Raw genomic sequence first — 17,050 nt, 5'->3', positions numbered from 1 at the left:
CAGATTCCTCCCGGTCCTAAATTTTGATCAAGGGCGCACATACCTAAGGAGCACACAGCGCTGAACACGATACACAAAGCAAGGGGAAAGAAGACGCTCTTTCCGCCCAAGATACCATGAGAATTTTGTGTCATGCAGCCGAAACAGCGGCTTAGCATCACTCTTCAGAAAACGAAACTCTATATTACGTTAGTAGGTTCATTTGGGCAGTGCTGTGCTGCAGAAAGACGGACGATTACAGTTAAATTTGAAATAAAGCAAAGTAATTCGCAGTGAGCTACGGAACGGAAAATGATTAGTGTAGGGTTAAGAGATAGCGAGACAGCGGGGTATGGATTAGAAAGAAAATGACAGCAGCAAATATACAATCAAGATTAGGAGGCCAGCGCATAATATGACACGTCATGTAATTCACATACAAGGTAAGCGGTGATATATTTTAGCTAGCAGCAGATGGGGCCTCAAGGTAAGTCCAGTGTGGCGGAGGACTGATTAACAACAATGATGAGATTCGAAGATTTCAGGTCAAGGAAAAGTTCGGCTGATGTAGGACAATGGGGCCTTGCTATTGCTCAGGGATACCATCATGCTGCAGTAGACTTAAACTGCTCATCAGGATGGTAATCAAACCAGGCGCCGAACAAACGTTTTTGGGCGCGGCTATACCACCAACGGTGGCTGTGGAGCCGCTATAGATATCTTTCAGATATATAGATATCTTTCAGCCACAGTCGTCCTCCATAAAGAAAGCAACAAAGAGAGAGAGGAAGGCAAGGAATATAGAAAGGCAGGGATGTTAAACAGTGACGCGTCTGGTTTGCTACAAGAAAATCCCACTAAAGAAGCGCGTCAGGCAGGGAGATACGATCTCTCCAATGTTATTCAAAGCGTGTTTACAGGAGGTATTCAGAGACCTGGATTAGAAAGAATTGGGGATAAGAGTTAATGGAGAATACCTGAGTAACTCGCGATGCGCTGATGATATTGCCTTGCTTAGTAACTCAGGGGACCAATTGCACTACATGCTCACTGACCTGGACAGGCAAAGTAGAAGGGTGGGTATAAAGGTTAATCTGCAGAAAACTAAAGTAATGTTTAACAGTCTCGGAAGAGAACAGCAGTTTACGATAGGTAGCGAGGCACTGGAAGTGGTAAGGGCAGGTAGTGAATGCGGATCCAGATCATGAGACTGAAATAATCAGAAGAATAAGAATGGGCTGGGGTGCATTTGACGGGCATTCTCAGATCATGAACAGCAGGTTACCATTATCCCCCAAGAGAAAAGTTTATAACAGCTGTGTCTTACCAGTACTCACCTACGGGGCAGAAACTTAGAGGCTTACGAATAGAGTTCTACTTAAATTGAGGACGACGCAACGAGCTATGGAAAGAACAATAATGGGTGTAACGTTAAGAGATAAGAAGATAGCAGATTGGGTGAGCGAACAAACGCGAGTTGATGACATCTTAGTTGAAATCAAGAAAAAGAAATGGGCACGGGCAAGGTATGTAATGAGGAGGGACGATAACCAATGGTCATTAACGGTTACGGACTGGATTCCAAGAGAAGGGAAGCGCAGCAGGCGGCGGCAGAAAGTTAGGTGGGTGGATGAGATTAAGAAGTTTGCAGGGACAACATGGCCACAATTAGCATATGACCGGGGTAGTTGGAGAAGTATGGGAGAGGCATTTGCCTTGCAGTGGGCGTAGGCAGGATGATGATGATGATGATGATGATGATGATGATGATAATGATACCAACGACCACCATATTTCGTTTAAGGGAACAAACTACCATCGTCTGAGATTTCTGTCCTAGTAACTGCCGCCGTATCCTGCGCAAAAGGCCATCTTTTAAAAAAAGTTACCCATAAGGCATTATTATAGAATCCATTTGGCTAGATAGGCAACGGAAACGGTACGGTTGAGAAGTACCGACGCATAACTTTAGTTCTCATCTGCGTTTAAATCCCATGCCGTCGCACTTCAGCCAAGGAATAATAGGGAATCGAAGAATATGAGTATTTCGGACATTGCAGGGTTGACCAGATTCACGCGACTTGCACTATAAGCTGGTGTCGTCTGCGGCACGGCGTTGTCGCACTCAATACTGCCACGCTTCCGCTGCGTGCCATAAATTTGGTTCGCAAAAGTTTTAAGTGAACGCTACTAGCTGAACAGTACCAAGGCATTTTCATTCTTCGTAGTATTTATTGTCGCCGTCACATATTTGAAGCATTCCACTAAAAGGCAGTTTGAATTGTTCAACTTCGCCGGCAGAAGGTTATCCCGTGAACCCATACCGGTTGCGATGTCCACATTCTATTTCGTCAAATGCGAGTTCAAACTTCAAGAGATATATATCGGTTGAACAAAATTGGAGGGAGGGGGGGGGATTGCTTCGGGAACTCCTGCTCGTCTCTTCTCCACCTAACAATCGTTATCTGGCACAATCGCCGATGTTTCTTGCTCGTAAACAAAAACAAGGAAACAGAAAAAAGCCAAAGAAAACAAAACACGAGCATATTCGTCCAGCTATGGGAAACGGTGTCACGTAGAACAAAGCAAGTGCGGCTTCCGCACTGCATGCTGTGGACGCCTCTGACGGCCCCTATGCCTCCATCGTGTCTACAAGGACCGACAGGGCCATCGGCGTTTTCTGGTCTTCTTGAGTTACGACCCACCCGCGAGAGAAGCGAGTCGAAACGATGACGACGACAAGAACGAGGCTAAGCGACCTGTAGGACGGTGATCGACGCAAGCGTCCACCCGCCTTTCCTCCAGGATTCGGGAGCGAGACTACACAAGCGAACGCTGTCAGGTACGTCAAGGCATCGTACGTCTTGGAAGCGATGTCAGTGACGTATAGGTCATAGACAACGCTTTCGGTGAATGCACTACCGCGCGGAGGCCACGGGCCATAAACGCTCCGCAGAAGAGCGTGCCGCACGTGGTGGTTTCGTTCACAACGAGAGTTCTCCATAGGGTCGTGAAATTTCAATACGCAACTGAGGCAGTAACGGCGCTAAGAACAAGGACAGACGCTAAGAAAATAGGAAAACGACACAGGGGATCGTGTCCTTTCTCTATGGCCCCACTTTGTCCTTGCCCTTATCGCTGTTACCGCCTCATTATGAATAACCGACCAGTCGGTGCTTTCCCGTTAACACACTTGCAAAAACAAGAGTTAGGCCTAAAATGAAGGAAGCTCGATAAGTGCAATACCATGTATTGGTATACTGTAAGATGTCTACACCTACTGGTTAGCACATCTTTGCTGGAACCGACAGGTTCGGAGCCTCAATTTGCATCGAGATTATTTATATGGAAGATTCTCCTATGCCCCTTGGTTGAGGTTCTTGCACGGGAAAATACTTTTGAAATTAGAAAAGAATCTTTAAATGTATGGCTGAAAAAAAGCTCGTTGCGGTCGGATCTGGAGGATCCCTGCATAGTCAAATGAAAATGTGACACCGACCTCATAAAAACTATAATTTAAAAAACAAGATGTGATTAGAATTCCGTACATTATGTTTATTCGCAACTGAACCACTGTTTCTTTTGCTAGCTCAATTGCTCTAAGTGTCTTCACGTAATTGGGCCAGAATTACATTTTTGTAATTTATATCATTACAATGGTACACCTCACAACGTACCTGCCACATTCCTAAAATTGCGAAACGTAAGTTTACAGCGTCGATATATGTCGTGCTTCTAATTAAACTACAGAAACACTCGCTATAAGCCTCAAAACTTAGTTTCGAATTCATCGCGAGGTATTCGGGACTTCAAAAGTGGCTTCCTAACTCGAGGCAAAACGAGAACGTCGTCTGGCGACCGTCATACTTTTGCTAGCGTTCCGGTATCCAGGAGTCGTCTACTACAGTTAGGGACACATTTTCGTCTTCTGCTCTATACTCCGAATTGTCTGGCGAGCATCCTACATCCTTCTGAGAACATCCTCGTCCAACTATACAGCAGTTGTCTGCTACCGTGTATGCGTTGTCTACACCGCACTTTACTATATACGGTTCCTTTGTAGCGGAAAGCCTTCCAGCAGGCCGCAGTCACATGTAAGCAGCAGGTCATACACGGGAACTCATACACAGGAAATAATGCGCGTTGTCTGCCCGCTTGCACGCACGCGGAAACAAACCATAAAAACCAAAACTTGAAAGTAGACTAGGAGCACCGCATTGTGCGTCTCCGAGTGAAGGGTTCAGTCACGAAGAAACACCCCAACGTCGTCCGCCGTTCTCGCACCGGCAACAAACGACAGGCGCAATGACGCACGAGAAAACGCGACCGCCTGTTTTACAAGAGCTGGTCGCGGCGGGCTTCCATTCTGCTCGGAGCGGGAGCAAAGTATCCCGAGCCTCGTGAGTGGCTTGCTCGTTGTACGTATGTGTATACACCACCCTCTCTACCGTCAATAGAGGGTTCCTCACACCCGGCGACCTATACGTTCACCAACAACATTTATCCGTCTTTGTCCGCGGCGTTGGCGCACGACGCAGGAAGCTATCTAGCGCCGCGAATCGTCCCCATCGGCAGGAAAGAACAACACCTTCCTTTTTATTTTCAGTTCCGCGTAGCTGTTTTCTCTACGTTTCTTTGCTCGCCGTGGCGTTCCCCCTGCCACGTCTTAAGCCGAACCCAAGCAGTGACCTCAAGGAGGCCCCAGCTGTACGTATGCCTGTCAGGGTTAGCACACACGCGAGATCTCAGGGGGCAGGTGAACGTACACTTGTGTACATCACCGGGTAAAACACGGAGGACGTAATTCGAACCGTTACTCCAACCCGTTGTGACCCCGGCAGGTGGGGCCGTACGCGAGGGCACACAGACACGGCGGAGCAGACGACGGTAATCGTTTTCGTCTGCGATCTGGGGAACCCTGCGGCCGCAGACGATCAAAAACAGGTGACAAAGACGCGGGGTCATTGCGATTCCACGCAGAACGGCGTCGCTTGTGCTTCGCTGAGACCCTTGCGGTCGTGACTTACACGTGCGTGTGTGGAAGGTGCCTTTTGGGACTCAGTTAAATAGCGCATCGAAGCTCGTCTATCTTATTACGGCAAGCGGAAGGAACTGCTACTTTGTCCAATTGTTCGGAGAAGTTCATTGTTCGTGTGCAAATTAGGAACGCGGAGAGGCTACCGGAAGCATACAAATTATTTCCGGTTTTGGACGCTATAGGTGTGGTAGCGTTTCCGGAGTGAACTGCCTCTCCTCTAGTCAGGCGTACAATGCGATTCGCGGCCGTCGTTGCAACCACGCTTGTGAAAAATGACTTTACGATGGGGACTGGTACTCGTCTTCGTAAGCGTTTCAGTGTTACGAAATTTGACGCCTGCAATCTGCCCGAGCAATTGAATGACAAAAATGCTCGCAACTAAAGGCGTGTTTCACAGCCCTCTGTTTATGAAATAGTGACTTCTGCCTATCAGATAATCGCTATAAGACTGGCCAACTGCAGGCGTGCAATCTAACCAGCGATACTAGATCTCGAGAGCAGCGATACCGAAGTCGAGATAGAGGAAAAGAGTTAGGCAGGTCCCGTGATGTCCAGGGCAGATAACCGTGAGACCATTCAAGCAACAATTTTGCCTTCGAGGAATAATGTAAAATATAGAATTCCGCATACGGTCGTCGTAACTGGGATGATGATGATTATAAGTTCGTTCGATATAAGGTCCCCAGATCCGCAAGCTTTCCCGTTCAGAAAAGCCATGTGAACACTTTTTTATTGCGAAACTATGGCATATGTATAGCTAAACTAGTCTATATATGTTCTTATAAAAAATACTAGAGAGAAATCTGGCGTTATTGTCTACAGGAACTATAAGTACGGCGGTTCAGACAGCGTTGAAAAAGATGGGCACAGATGGATTTACCTGAACTTTGTCCTTCTATGGGTTCAAACGGCTTCGTCACTGTGTAAGTCGATCGTTTTCAACAACATATCGAGTGACAAGTGCAACAATTCGCAATGATTACGCACGTTTGCACAGACTGATTCCCTCAGTGTAATATTCCCTCAGTGTAATTAGAAAGCTACGACTGTTTCGAAATTCCGCAAACAAACGCCTAACAAAACAACGTGACAAGCACAAAGAATCAGCGAGTCCACTTACTGACAACCATCATTCCCTGTTATACGGACAATATCGCAGAGCCAAACTTCCCTCCTGTAACTTTAGTAGGAAACTCTGTGGAAACACTACAACGTCGACGGAGCGACGACAACGTAACAGCGAGGGTTCTCGCCAACGGATACGAAATAATCGTGGGGAGCAGTAAACGCAACACTGCACGCAATTACTGGAGTAGCAACGCTGCCGGCATGCCTACAGTACTGATTCTCCGTGCAGCCCAACAACGCCCGTCGGCCGACTACACACAAAGTCGGGCCTCACAGAGCGTGAGGACCGTGCACGACGCAAAATTGCTTGCCGCCGCGCGCGCTCCGGCCGCCGGATAATGCGCCCAATCTACTCGGCAGGCGGCCACCGTATAGACAACACGAGCGGTAGCCAAGCCAAGCCGGTGCGGGCGAGCGCTTTTGGTCGGCCGGGGACGGCGGCGGGTGACCCAGTTTCGGGGCGTCGCCTATGAGCCGTGCTTCCACGGGCCTCGTGCTCTGTGCACCGTCACTTCGAAAGCAGGAGGGAGTTTGGGGGAGGGGGTGGGCAACGGTCCTTTGTTTGGCGGCTTGTTGATGAGAGAGGGGGTCAGTGAAACACCTTGCGGGGTCGCTCGCTGCTTTGGAGACGTGGGCTTTCGAAATTAATCGACGTTACACACTGTAGACGAAAGATCTGATCAAGAAACGCCAATGTATGAAAGCCTCTAACCCTACGGCTAGAATAGAACTGGCAGAACTTTCGAAGTTAATCAACAAGCGTAAGACAGCTGACATAAGGAAGTATAACATGGATAGAATTGAACAAGCTCTCAGGAACGGAGGAAGCCTAAAAGCACTGAAGAAGAAACTAGGAATTGGCAAGAATCAGATGTATGCGCTAAGAGACAAAGCCGGCAATATCATTACTAATATGGATGAGATAGTTCAAGTGGCTGAGGAGTTCTATAGAGATTTATACAGTACGAGTGGCACCCACGATGATAATGGAAGAGAGAATAATCTAGAGGAATTCGATATCCCAGAAGTAACGCCGGAAGAAGTAAAGAAAGCCTTGGGAGCTATACAAAGGGGGAAGGCAGCTGGGGAGGATCAGGTAACAGCAGATTTGCTGAAGGATGGTGGGCAGATTGTTCTAGAAAAACTGGCCACCCTGTATACACAATGCCTCAAGACCTCGAGCGTACCGGAATCTTGGAAGAACGCTAACATAATCCTAATCCATAAGAAAGGCGACGCCAAAGACTTGAAAAATTATAGACCGATCAGCTTACTGTCCGTTGCCTACAAAGTATTTACTAAGGTAATTGCAAATAGAATCCGGAACACCTTAGACTTCCGTCAACCAAAGGACCAGGCAGGATTCCGTAAAGGCTACTCAACAATAGATCATATTCACACTATCAATCAGATGATAGAGAAATGTGCGGAATATAACCAACCATTATATATAGCTTTCATTGATTACGAGAAAGCGTTTGATTCAGTCGAAACCTCAGCAGTCATGGAGGCATTGCGGAATCAGGGTGTAGACGAGCCGTATGTAAAAATACTGAAAGATATCTATAGCGACTCCACAGCCACCATAGTCCTCCATAAAGAAAGCAACAAAATCCCAATAAAGAAAGGCGTCAGGCAGGGAGATACGATCTCTCCAATGCTATTCACAGCGTGTTTACAGGAGGTATTCAGAGACCTGGATTGGGAAGAATTGGGGATAAGAGTAAATGGAGAATACCTTAGTAACTTGCGCTTCGCTGATGATATTGCCTTGCTTAGTAACTCAGGGGACCAACTGCAATGCATGCTCACTGATCTGGAGAGGCAGAGCAGAAGGGTGGGACTAAAAATGAATCTGCAGAAAACTAAAGTAATGTTTAACAGTCTCGGAAGGGAACAGCAGTTTACGATAGGTAGCGAGGCACTGGAAGTGGTAAGAGAATACATCTACTTAGGACAGGTAGTGACTGCTGATCCAGATCATGAGAGTGAAATAATCAGAAGAATAAGAATGGGCTGGGGTGCGTTTGGCAGGCATTCGCAGATCATGAACAGCAGGTTGCCATTATCCCTCAAGAGAAAAGTGTATAACAGCTGTGTCTTACCAGTACTCACGTACGGGGCAGAAACCTGGAGGCTTACGAAAAGGGTTCTACTTAAATTGAGGACGACGCAACGAGCTATGGAAAGAAGAATGATAGGTGTAACGTTAAGGGATAAGAAAAGAGAAGATTGGGTGAGGGAACAAACGCGCGTTAATGACATCTTAGTTGAAATCAAGAAAAAGAAATGGGCATGGGCAGGACATGTAATGAGGAGGGAAGATAACCGATGGTCATTAAGGGTTACGGACTGGATTCCGAGGGAAGGGAAGCGTAGCAGGGGGCGACAGAAAGTTAGGTGGGCAGATGAGGTTAGGAAGTTTGGAGGGTCAACATGGCCACAATTAGTACATGACCGGGGTAGTTGGAGAAGTATGGGAGAGGCCTTTGCCCTGCAGTGGGCGTAATCAGGCTGATGATGATGATGATGATGATGATGATGACACACTGTAGGCTTGCTCGACATCTTGAGTGAGCTTTCGTCATTTACCCTACGTCAATTTTCGTTGGGAAGAATTGCTGCTAGAAAATTGAAGGAAGCGTTAGAGACAAAACCCGCTGTCGTGAAAGGTCTTGTTTAACAAGGCCTAATGTTGAACTGGTCAACCCGGTAGAGAGGCTAGAAGCTCATCGTTCCCAGCTTTTCGCCTGAATTGGCGGATAAAAAACAAAATGTATCAGTTTCTTCAGAATACCGTCCACTAAAGTACAAAGACCAGTGTTTCTTTTTTTCTGTGCATTATAAAGAAGAAAGATTGCGTGCTTGCTGTTGCTCTGTGCTTGCTGCAGCTTAGCAGAAAGATCGCATTTCCTTGTCCCAAACGTTCAATATAACATTTAGTACTCTCATTTGCCAATTTTCTATTAAAAAAATGCAAATTTATCTTCATTTGCGTTCTTCTAACGTCCACACCACATCGCCTCTAACGAGCAGTGGAATCTAATCTATGGAAAACCATGACTTGCCTTACAGAAAACAACGAAAGCGATTACGTGACGTCGTAGCCGACATGTTTTGAACGTCGCTCACCTCGAGAGATCTAGACGAAGGGAACGTGGCACTTTGTTTTCTTGAAAACCAGCCAGGTCAGAGTGCCCCGTTTTATACTCAACGTCCTATAGTCCATAACATGCGACCTTTCGCGAAACTTGAGGAAAAACGGAGCAGCGGTAAGCGCGAAATAAGTTTTCTTTGTTTTCCTTGTGCATGATGCGCAGGCAGAAACGCGCGTCTCCGTATATTGTGACTTGTGTAGCAAGGGCTCGTGTATCCCCGATCGCATTCACTATTTGCCTCCGCCACTTCGCGGTTGCTTGCACGTGTCCAAGATTTACCTTTTTTCCGTATTGAACAAATATCAGAATCGCCTCCGCAAGCCTTGAATCCGGTGAGGCTCCCGCTTGCGTTTTCTGCGTCCCGCCGCTATTGCAAAACTGTACTCGCTTCTGTCATCATCATCAGCAGCAGCAACAGCATCCGCGTTCAGCACGCGCAGCGTGCACGCAATGGGACCTACTGCTCGCGTGGCAATAATTTCAACATCACCCCTCATCCTCTCCTTATGAAAGTCGGAGCTATAGGCAGTTCCAACTTCTTGAGATGTGTGAAAGCTGGGGCTCAATGGGGCCCACTGCTCGCTTGGCGATAACCTCAACATCACCCCTCATCCCCTCCTTATGAAAGTCGGAGCTATAGGCAGTTCCAACATCTTGAGATGTGTGAAAGCTGGGGCTCAATGGGGCCTACTGCTCGCGTGGCGATAATCTCAACATCACCCCTCATCCCCTTCTTATGAAAGTCGGAGCTATAGGCAGTTCCAACTTCTTGAGATGTTTGAAAGCTGGGGCTCAATGGGGCCTACTGCTCGCGTGGCGATAATCTCAACATCACCCCTCATCCCCTTCTTATGAAAGTCGGAGCTATAGGCAGTTCCAACTTCTTGAGATGTGTGAAAGCTGGGGCTCAATGGGGCCTACTGCTCGCGTGGCGATAATCTCAACATCACCCCTCATCCCCTCCTTATGAAAGTCGGAGCTATAGGCAGTTCCAACTTCTTGAGATGTGTGAAAGCTGGGGCTCAATGGGGCCTACTGCTCGCGTGGCGATAATCTCAACATCACCCCTCATCCCCTTCTTATGAAAGTCGGAGCTATAGGCAGTTCCAACTTCTTGAGATGTGTGAAAGCTGGGGCTCAATGGGGCCTACTGCTCGCGTGGCGATAATCTCAACATCACCCCTCATCCCCTTCTTATGAAAGTCGGAGCTATAGGCAGCTCCAACTTCTTGAGATGTGTGAAAGCTGGGGCTCAATGGGGCCTACTGCTCGCGTGGCGATAATCTCAACATCACCCCTCATCCCCTTCTTATGAAAGTCGGAGCTATAGGCAGTTCCAACTTCTTGAGATGTGTGAAAGCTGGGGCTCAATGGGGCCTACTGCTCGCGTGGCGATAATCTAAACATCACCCCTCATCCCCTCCTTATGAAAGTCGGAGCTATAGGCAGTTCCAACTTCTTGAGATGTGTGAAAGCTGGGGCTCAATGGGGCCTACTGCTCGCGTGGCGATAATCTCAACATCACCCCTCATCCCCTTCTTATGAAAGTCGGAGCTATAGGCAGTTCCAACTTCTTGAGATGTGTGAAAGCTGGGGCTCAATGGGGCCTACTGCTCGCGTGGCGATAATCTCAACATCACCCCTCATCCCCTTCTTATGAAAGTCGGAGCTATAGGCAGCTCCAACTTCTTGAGATGTGTGAAAGCTGGGGCTCAATGGGGCCTACTGCTCGCGTGGCGATAATCTCAACATCACCCCTCATCCCCTCCTTATGAAAGTCGGAGCTATAGGCAGTTCCAACTTCTTGAGATGTGTGCAAGCTGGGGCTCCGTGCTAAGTATAGTAACCACGTGGTAAAAAACACGCGTTCGTCGCGGTTCGTGTACCTCCAAACGCATTTTATATGTTTTACGTTGATGGTGCATTTTTTTCTCTAAAGCCTGCTAAAGAAAACGAGATTATGGAGTGAACAACGCCTTTTTTGCATTATTGTGCCCTTGTTCCATGGTAATGCTTTCAAACCTCCATTAGCTACTGCAACACTGACGATGACGCGTAATTGGATGACGTAAAAGTTAGATATGTTACGGGGAAGCATTACCGCCGAAAAAAAAATTATGCATGTTACGTTTAGAAACTTAGAGCCAATGTATAGTGACGATCACATGCGGACACGGAAAAAAAACTGAAGGCGATAGTCGAGCACTGTTCAATTCGGTTGAGGAGCTATCATTTCAGCGCTGTCGTCAGCTTGACTCGGTGGCGCAACGGTAGCGCGTCTGACTCCAGATCAGAAGGTTGCGTGTTCGAATCACGTCCGGGTCACATTTTTTTTCCCCCATTCTGTTTAGCTTTTCTTTGTTATATTGGGCTTTTTCTGCCATTTATTGTTTACTTTTTGTCTAACGTACAGCCTTACATTACATGCGTACCGCGTTCCATGGGCCGCTTTTAACGGAACGAACCTCGACCCTAAGTCATGCGCATGAAAGCACTCGATCGATAAGCAGTTATAGTCCACCTCGTACACGTGCTGCACATACGCAAGACTTCCCGGCTTCAACTCTATGTGGAAAAATTGCGCATAAAAGCTGAATTCGATGATGGGTACTTGAACCGATATAGTGCTGCCCCGAAGGCGCTATCATAAGTCATAAATAATTCCGCAAAATGGAACGCTTCCGACCAGTTGCCTGGCCCAATCGACCGATTCCTAATTCGAAGCACGACATCCGTAATATGTGCTTACGAAACCTCTGATACGAGGTATATGCTGCCACTCAGCTCTTTCCCACGTTTATAAAGCCACTGTGCAGTACCGCTTCATGCGACCGCATTTTTCCTGCTTCTTTCATTTGTTGCGCCCTCTCTTTCTATTATATTTCTTTATTGCAACAAGCGATAAAAGAATGTTTCCAACTATTAAGCCTGCGGCTATCAATTACGAGCGACAGGCTGCTGACCGGAAGTCCGAGACAATGTCGTTTGCTTCATTATACGGCAGGCGACGCTCTTCTGCAAGCGGAAGTCGTCTGCGATAATCAAGAAAATACGTCTGCTCCACCATGACGCTGACCTCTTCCCTTCTGCTACAGCAGACGATTACCCGTCCACTTCTGCAACAGACCACGGCTACTTGTCCACTGCAGAGGCTACAGAAAGGTCACAAACCGCCAAGGCAGGACCGTCCGCTTTCCTGCAGACGTTGTTTTCCCGTATGCGTTATGCAAGGGCACATAATTTACCGGCAATTAGCGGTCGCACGCGTTACACGTCTGCTCGAGTGAGATACTGCAGCGGTAATTGCGAATGGGTCTGTCATAAAAGCCGCGTCATAGTTTAGGACTTTAATTACATTAATATACGATGTTTTGTCACTTCAGGTATGCCAAGATTCACTGGCGCGTGTTAATGCAGGAAAAGTGCCAGTTCTTGGGAGGAGGCCAGCGCAATAACGTTCTTTGGTAGAAAAGGAACGCTTGATCACATGAACGCATAAACTTTGTACCAGGGCCTCGCCAGTAACTGTGTCGGGGTTTTGAAACGTATGCGCGTGTAAACGGGTGAATTTTTTTTTCATTGTTGTTTGATTTTTTTTTTCATTGTTGTTGCCAGCATAAACGTGCTCCAATTACGATACTGGAGCAGGATCATCGCTTCAGTGCCTGGTTATTATCTCGTAATACAGTGTGAAAGCTGTTCTTCACCGCCTTCGGGGCACGGCTAGAACGCTCTGAAACAACAATCCGAATATGCCACATAAGTTGCGCAACTGGTATGACTGAAATGCCCGACAGCCACAACGATTACGACGGGCGCGTTGTAAGTGGCTCCCGGAGAATTCCGATCGTCTGCACAGTGTTCTTTGTTTCAACGCGCACCTATGTATTAGTACGTGAGAGCTTTCGCGCTCCGCTCCACAGGAACGCGGCCGTTGGGGCTGGCAATCGTACCCGCGACCTTGAGCTCCGAAGCAGAACGCCAGCGCTCGGTCAGCGCGGCGGCGAATTGCGAGCGTTTTCAGAATTTCCCAGGAGCGACTCGGCGTCACCGCTGCCTCGCAGCATAAATTTCACCCGGCCAGAGTGAAATTTTGCCCCCGGCGACATCGCACTTTGCGGCAAGGTTGTTAATGACTTCGCACTGACGTCGAAGCTGTCAGCCCGAAAGGAAAATCGCTAAAATTGGGAGTCGCGGCATGTGCTCGGCCTCGGCGAACGTGCGCTTTCCGGAGACCCGTAAATCACTGCTCAGCGGGTGGCACGTGGTAAAAGCAAGAAATGGTGCGAATCGAGCATTATAGGGCCGGCTAAAGCTTATTTCTTTTTTCTTCTTTTTTTTGCGCTATAGCGAGCGTTCGAAAATCCACATTCCCTGAAATATGGGAACCGTCCGTCGCATATATGTCGTAAAGTTGTTAGCACATTCGTTGAGGAAAATTTAGAAGAGCTTCAAGCAGTGTCGGTAACCTAGCGAGAAAGTCGTTAAATATATAGCAGGTTTACGGACACATTAACGACAACGTTGTCTTTTTTTTTTTTTTTTAATCTTCGCGACCTTTGGAATAGGTAAAGAGCCAATAAATTGCCCCTGTTAGATTCCTGGAAAGACTTTGGCAGTCCCTCACCCCACATTTTTTTTTTTTTCCCAAGAGAAGCGGTGGGATATGGGAACCTTCATTTATGTCTACATCTAAGACATGCCGAAGAGCTTCGCAATGAGCAATTTGACTGCATCAAGGCTGCTTCTTTTGGAGGGCCAAATACAATCTTGAGACCTGATACCTTTTTATCAAATCGGGGGTTGGTCTTGCGTTTCAAACTCTGACCATTAACTAGTCATTCCTCGGGTTAAACTAAATCTACAGCTGAAAACAAGTAATACGGTGGACGTCTTCGAATAATTAAAACTTTAGAAAGACGAAATTTTGTGTAAAGCGTCATTCTCGCCGCTTGGCGATTTTTCTCTAAAAATTAAATTCTTCCCGTTTCTGGCCAGAAAGCAAAAAAGCGTTAAGAGGATGTATGTTGCTGTAGTTTTATGTTGTCGATTCGTGCTGTCAAAAAAGAATACAGCAACACGCAGCATACGACGACACAACGCGCCTCAACAGCCGAAAAATTCTAAAGCACCGTTCTATCAGTGAAAATATCAGTTCCCATGTCATAATGAGACAGGAAGTTTGGTAACCCTTTCGGAACAATTTCCTGCGGCATTTATTCCCGTACCAACATGACCATTTGAAGCTTAACAACTGTCAGGCTATAGCAGCTAGTGCTAAAACAAAGTAATGGCAGCGTGAATCAAGCGACGAGCTGGCACAAAATACACTTGACATGCGGTGCTACCGTAATCTAAACGCCTTGACACGTGGCCCTTGTTTCTTGTTGCCGCATACGCTTGTTCTTGTTACTCGTGCGTGCTGGATGTTTGTGCACTGCGATGATCGGGTCATTTCACGCATCACCAATGTCATCTGGAGGCTCTATAGCCGGCGTATAGTCGTGAAAACACCTGCAGAACTCACTGAACAAAAGCCTCACTTTCTCTCTCTCTCTTGGCCCTGCGAAAATCACTAGGGTTCATTCCGTGCTGCTGGGAAGCCTTAACACGAATGCATTGATTCCCAGTGGGTGCTCATGCATTTCCGGAAGGCCGCAGACGCCGCAAAACCCTCAAAATTGGGTTCATCCTACTGTCAAGATCCACTCGACCGCCACTTCTGCTGCTTCAGTGGCTCGAATTCCGGTCGCCAAGCGCATTTCTCCAAGAGCGCCATCTATCAGCCATCGGTATTATATTCCAAGGCGGCAAGGTAGGATAAGGACGTGCGCGTACGCACCTCTTAGCCGCAATTTGCCTATCGGATATCTATTGTACCGGGGGGGGGGGGGGGGGGGGGAATCGAGACTGCTTGGTAGTCAGGTTGCAGGCGATCGCAGCGCCACCGCACCGACCGGCCAAGGACGCGATGGAGATATCGCATACACACAATAGCGCAACGCGCGTGCGATTTCAAAATCGGAGCATGCGCATATATGAGAAACACAGACGCGCAGCCTCAAATTGCGCGTGGTTAGAGTCGGTTAGGCATTTTTCTTTCTTCTTTTTCGGTAGTGCCTCGGCTGCGATTGTCTCTCTCGGCGAACGTCTACGGAGGCGTGCATTTTATCTACTCGGTGGCGCAGCTCTTTAGCCGCGGCGACCTTATACAGGCACGAGCGACCACTGCTGCAACTGCTGGGAGTGCTTAGGCATTCAGTTTATCTGGGACAGTTGGCGATGCGCGGAGGAAGCCGCTTGCCGTTTCGTGCGCACACACACACTCACACCGATGCGAGATTCGCCATCCGCCGCTTTCGCGCGAGGAATCACGTTGGTATGGCGCCTTGCACAGCCCGCGGCGCTGTTTATTGCCCCGCTGAGGTCGAACACGACGCGTAGGGCCACTTCGTGATCCGGGTTCAGTCGGATCCTGAGTGTTCTTTCATTGGTAGCTCTTTCTTTTTTCCCCTGTTTCGAAAGCCCCCGAAATTGACGTGTTGTTTAGAGATGGATTGCTTGAACGCCGACAGGGCTACGTGATTTGTTCATTATCTGGTATTCTCGATTAGGTTCTGGTATGCTATAGTGTTATGGCTCTGACTGGGACATCAACTGTGTGCTAAAAAAACAATTGAAAGATTGGCTAGTTGCTGTTGAATCGTTGACTGCAGCGCGACAGAAGGACAATGGGCAGCAATGAAGTGTCCAGACAGAGCGGCGTTCACGCATGCGTAGGTTTGATTTAATGTTGAAACACGCAAGTCTGCGCATGCGTAAAGCCTTAGCCCGAGGACGTCTTTTTTTTCTTTGTTTTAAAGATAAGTCTGTGATATACGCATGCGTAAACAACCCTTCTGTGTGTCCCCTTCGCTTCTGTCCGTTGTCTTTCTGCCGCGGTAAAGTTAATAACAAACAAGGAAAGCTTGAAAACAATGGTTCGACAAGGAGACATGTCTTCGCCACAGCAGCAACTGTTGTTGCCCTGGCGTTGCTGCCCTGACAACTCCTGTGGCCAACTGCGGTGCCCCTATTATAGTTGGGTCACTGTTCATCACTTCAAGTATTCATCTTCCAGTTAACCTCCTTCTTTCTTCAATGCCTAATTACGACACGTTAGCGCGAAATTCGGCGTCGGGCAAGAGCACAAAACAGACAAAGAGGAGCGTTTCGGGTCGGCATCTGGTGTGATATCTTTCCGTCAACTTACTCCAGATAACATCTAAGACAAACGAACACAACAGTCAGTCCTTGTGATGATTCGCCATCGAGCGTAGAATGTGAATAAGTAGGGTGAGGTCCCACATCTCTTCTCTTATTGCGAAGTTTGCCAAGCAGCATAAAACTTGTGAAGCGTGTCATGAGTACAAGTAAATTTTGCTTTGTTCTTTGAAACCCCAAAGCGATCTATGGCGTGGGCTAGACTTGCATCAATGATCTCCAGTGTGTACCATAGATCCACAGATGGTAGTCATTCAGTGCGCAACGCCGCGACGCTGGATAAGTTCGTTTAACCGCAATGTGGCGAATGTCGCAGATCACCGCAACGAATTGACGATAGGACACTTGGGCTGCTTGTCACTTGATTGAGTTTAACTGAGTTAAGCAAGCTGACTAAGTTTATAGCGCGAACGCCCCGTCTGTATCTCGTGCCTCGTAGTAGGCGTTGTTCTTCCGAGTCACCGCTAGATATTCGCATCAATTT

At 47.7% G+C, this 17,050-nt stretch overlaps 1 protein-coding gene and 1 non-coding gene across 2 annotated transcripts in view; one reads left to right on the top strand and one right to left on the bottom strand.

The window, feature by feature from the left end:
- Cht7 (chitinase 7) overlaps nt 1–17,050 on the bottom strand; it is a 200,528-nt gene that overhangs the window by 152,959 nt on the left and 30,519 nt on the right. The window lies entirely within an intron of this gene.
- On the top strand, nt 11,557–11,628 carry TRNAW-CCA (transfer RNA tryptophan (anticodon CCA)). Its single transcript has one exon. It is a non-coding gene; the product is annotated as a tRNA-Trp (tRNA).

The sequence above is a fragment of the Dermacentor andersoni genome, chromosome 8 (assembly GCF_023375885.2).
Source record: "Dermacentor andersoni chromosome 8, qqDerAnde1_hic_scaffold, whole genome shotgun sequence".
Lineage (NCBI taxonomy): Eukaryota > Metazoa > Arthropoda > Arachnida > Ixodida > Ixodidae > Dermacentor > Dermacentor andersoni.
The sequence above is the reverse complement of the archived record's forward strand: the minus strand, read 5'-3'. Positions and strand labels throughout refer to the sequence as shown.